The following is a 4,993-nucleotide window of genomic DNA, read 5'->3' on the forward strand; positions in this document are numbered from 1 at the left end:
CACAATGTGTTTATCCTCTAACTAGTTGATGGAAATTTGGTTTTTTTTTCAGGTTTTGATGAGTATGAACAAAGTTTTGATAAATATTTGAGTATAGGTCTTTGTGTGGATATCTATTTCATATATCTTAGGTAAATACCTAGGCATGGGATTGCTGTTATATGGTGAGTGCAAGTTTTACTTTATAAGAAATTAAGGCTTTTGCTTTTTAAAAGTAATTGTACACATACGCCTTCATTTTATTAGTGTACTTCTAGTTGTGTGCCATATCATTGTTGTAGAAATATTTTGTATAAAATATAGTTTTAGTATGAAGTGTAATAAACAAATGATGAGAGGCCTTTTCAATTCAAGGTCATAAAATAGCATTTTTAAAGGAATGGAGTATTGCATAAAGGGAAGACTACAGCCTTGGAACGATCTGAAGTTTGTCATTTTGGATGCTGTGTAACTTTTATTAGAAAAATTACCTAATCTCTTTGAATGTTACTTTATCCTCAAGATGTGGGTGACACAGGCTTCTACATGACAGGGTTGTTACAAAGATTATATGGGATAATATAAGCTGAGTGTTCAGTACATAATAGGTGCTGCTGTTATTGTCATTACAGTTACAATTTTTGCTAAATGCAAAAGGCTGCATTGTAGAAAACAAATGGTATCATACTACTAATGTTTAGTATTCATTGGGAATTAATGGGTTCTTCCAAGGCTTTGTACATGTCACCCAGAGACAATTAAGTTACGTTTGGCTCAGGTGTCTATGATATGTGAGTTTTTAAAATAATGTGCTAGTCTAACACTTCGCCACAGCTTAGCATTTTGTATTTAATTAAGGTCATGTCTTCTGTATGTCACTGAGAAATGCTATTGTCACACAAATTATAACAAGGTGTCATAACTTATGTAATATGATTTACCTAGGCAAGGACCCATTAACTTAACTTTTGAAGGATTGATATTTTCTATAGCTCTACTTAGATATTCTTAATGAAAAACATTGACAGTAGGTTTTTAACTTTGCTATTTTAAGACTACTTCACTTAGTTTACTGGCAGGTATTTAAACTACTAAAAATGTTAGTTAATTAGGTTGCACTGACATCTGCTGGTCAGACAGTAAATTCTATAAAAATCGTGTTTCACTAGTTTAAATGAAATCAAATAATTTAATTGTTTTTACAACTCATATTTGCATTCTGGGTTTAACAAATTAGCTTCTGTATACGATAATTTCTGATTCATAGTTCAATTTGAGTCAAGTGGTTTGTTAGCCTGCCGTAACTCTCTTTCAGTTCTTCATAATGACCAGTGGTACCCATTAAATAGCTTTGTTAAGAAGTAGAATATCTGTGAAATCACAACCTCTCCCAGTTGGTGTTTACCACCGAGTTATGACATCATCATCACGTATTTTGGTCCTAAAACACTGCAAACAAGCAGCGACGTTTATTAAGTTAGAATTCACTTGGAGACAGTGTTCCTGGGGAGATAGGCTTAGGATGTAGAGGAGGTTCCAACAGAGTTAAACTCTATGGGATGATTTTTTCTTGCCGGGAAGTGTAATACAGCTACTTTAAAACCTACTAATTCAATACTCACATTTAGGGTTACAGAATTTTACAATGGGAAATAAATTTCCTGACCATTTAGTTTGTCCCTCTCTTTTGTAGATGTGGAAATTGAGACCCAGATAAATTTAATTAACTTAGTCACCTAGCTGATACTAGAAAGAAAGTTCCCTGATTCTCCCACTCCAAGATTATTTTCTATATAATTGTCTTCACTAGTTATATATCATTTATTGTTTAGACCAAAAATATTTGGACACACATATTCACACATATGTATGCTTACTTGAGAATTTATATTTAGCTTATTTTAACTCAACCATGCTGACTTTCTCGAACTAGAGACATGATTAAAATACGCAACATATTATATAATATTTCTCTGTGGTGCTTCAGAAATATATATATTCATTCATATGTTCCCTCCCAGAAAATCAAGCTCCATTGTCTAATTCTTCAATATGAGAAAATAGAAAGAGGTATGTGGATCAGAAAAAGAAAATGAATCAAAAATAAACCTTAACCAGGGAAATTTCTGGCTCTTTGATCAGGTTGAGGGTCATAGAATCATGCATTAGATAGCTTATCAGGAATACAAGCACATTTTCCCTTAATGTTCTGTTCCAATGGCATTGTTATACAGGATAAAACTTTTAAAATGCAACTTTCATTGCGATAAGGAGTGTGATATGATACAAGACTGATGAAATATCCATAATATAATGCCAAATATATTTTTTCTCAACTTTAGCACTACTGACATTTTGGGACAGTTCGTTCTTTGTGGTAAGGTCCTGTCTTGTGCATTGTAGGACGGTTAGCAGCATCCCTGGCCTCTACTCACTAGATGCCAGTAGCAAGCCCTGCATTGTAACAACCAAAAATGTCTCCAGACATTGCCAGATGTCCCCTCGGGGGCAAAATCAGTCCAGGTTAGGACATACCGCTATAAAGTAGGACTGATTTCTTCAGATGTATATATATTCAAATTACTCAAAATATTCCAATCAAGAATTTGATTTTTTCTTTTTAGATAAAAGAAATATTGACATATGAAAAGGAAAAGAGGCTTGAGGAATCTCTAGATTAAATAAATACTTCCTTTACATATTCCTTCCGAGCTAGAGCTAAAGTAGGCTCCTTAAATTGCTTTCAGTAATTGCATATTTACTCTCGCTTCTTTTTATACTCTAAGGTATAATTTTGACACAGTTACTACTTCACAACCAAGTTTTCTTTTTAACTATTGGCCAAGCTGCTGTTTATCAGTGATGGCTTTTACAATATTCTTTAATTTTCCTCATATTGCAAAGTTCTCTTTACACATATGGCCTGTGAAAGCAAAAAAAACCCACAAAAAAACAAAAAACAAACAAAAAACCTGTGAATCTTAGGGCAGGTATTTTCATCCCTATTCTGCAGATGAAATTAAGTCAGGCCAGGACTCGGTGCATGTTTCTAGGGTACCAAATGGTCTTTTTTTTCATCTATGGTAGCTATATATTTGAGTTGTATATTAAGAGGGCTTTCAAAGAATGGAGGAAAGAAGAATGAGGGAGGGGAAGAAGGGGGGAAGGGAGAAAGTGAACAAAGTTAAAAGCATCCTAGTGGAACAATAAACAATGAAAGCTGGCATGGGATAGAGGATGATCTAATCTCACTGTTTAAGTCATTATAGCAACCCTTGAGATTCAGTACCTTCATCCTCCTCCTCCATCACAGCAATATCCTCCACTCCCTCTCCCATTCCACCCCCTGTCCCTCCTGCACCCTCAAGTGCATGTATTCTAGCACACACAGATATCCCTTCCTGACCTCAGGTTCAAAGCTTTAGGTCTTCCCAGGGGAAAACAAATGTGGCCATTTCTGTTGCTTCCAAATGGTTTCTAGTTGGTACCAGGAAATTTTCATTGTTTATTCTCTAAACCTTGGAGTAAAGCTTTTAGAAGCCGTCAAATGCTTCCTAAAGCTTATATTACCCTCCAATGTTTTGATAGTTGATTGCTTGCCTTTTTAGCCTTCTCAATACAGAGTTCTATGAATAAGCAGCCTTTCAAATCAGCACCATTTGAGTATTTTATACACAGAAAAAATATATGAAAGAACCTGTTACATAATACTCAACGTTGGGACAACTGACAGGAAACAAGTCCTCTCAGATGTGGTATTAATAGAGTAGCCATGTCAACACCTCTGGAAGCGTTTAGCAGTATGTAGCAAAACCCTAAAAGCACACACACTACTAGATAGACCCAGGTATTGAACTTTGTTGGACTTGATTTTAAAGAAATAATTATAGATATGCTCAAAGATATCTTTTCAAGGCAAAGATACTTATCCGAATGTTTCTATAATGGTAAAAAAGTGTAAAATAAAATGGTAGTATGATTGAGCACATAAATTTTGGTTTATTCATATAATAAAGTACCAGATAAATCATGCTAGTAAAATATAGGCCTAGAAGTCTGCAGGAATACATACCAAAATGCCATTGTTAATTGGGTTAGTGGGTTTTTAATTACTTCTTTACACTTTTCTGAACATGCCAAAATTGCCAGAATGAATATATACTGCTTTGATCAGAAGAAAAATTGTATTTGACAGAGCGAGACTTCACCTCAAAAAAAAAAAAAAAAAAAAAAAAGAAAAAGAAAAACAGTATTTGAAATAAATAAAGAAAAGGAGATGAAATTGCCATGGTTCCTTGCCCATAGTTAAATGTAAATAAATTCCTGAATGTCTCACCTGGTGGATGCAGGGCCTTCCTAACAACTAGGTGGTGAGTGGAAGGATTAATTCTGTCCTTATTATCAATAACACTGTCATCCCAACAGCTTTCATTTATTGAACATCTAAAATGGGCAAGTCACTGTGCTATATTTATGCAAGTTATCTCCTTTATTCCTTAAAACAAACCCCAGGCAGATTGTATTCTCATTTTGCAGTTAAGGAAACTGAGTAGTTAAGTGAAAATGAGGTCTAGCAAGGATTTGACCCCAAATATTCTAATGGCAAAGTGTGCACAATTGACCCGCTACGCTGCACTGCTTCTCTTACAAAGTTTTAAGCCTGAGCATCTCTTCTCTGGATCATCTGAGGCAAGAAGAAGAGGTGTTCAGGGAAAGACAGCTTTAATAGGAGTCTAGCTACAATGCAACAGTCTTTGTAATGTAGACTGAACTGCATTTTGGTTTCATAGTATTTGCTCTATAATATCTGAAAACATGATATGATTAACTTATGTGATGCTTAAGACAAGTTTAAAGACACAAGATGGGAAATAAAATCTGGGAATATTTTTTCATGGGTAATGTGGCTAATGTCTCTACCTTATTCTCAGCAAAATTTTAGAGTATCATATCTAGAAATGTGTAAGAACACCAATCACAAAAACATGAGTCTGCTTAGTTAACACAGAAAACA

The sequence above is a fragment of the Macaca thibetana genome, chromosome 1 (assembly GCF_024542745.1).
Source record: "Macaca thibetana thibetana isolate TM-01 chromosome 1, ASM2454274v1, whole genome shotgun sequence".
NCBI classification, from domain to species: domain Eukaryota; kingdom Metazoa; phylum Chordata; class Mammalia; order Primates; family Cercopithecidae; genus Macaca; species Macaca thibetana.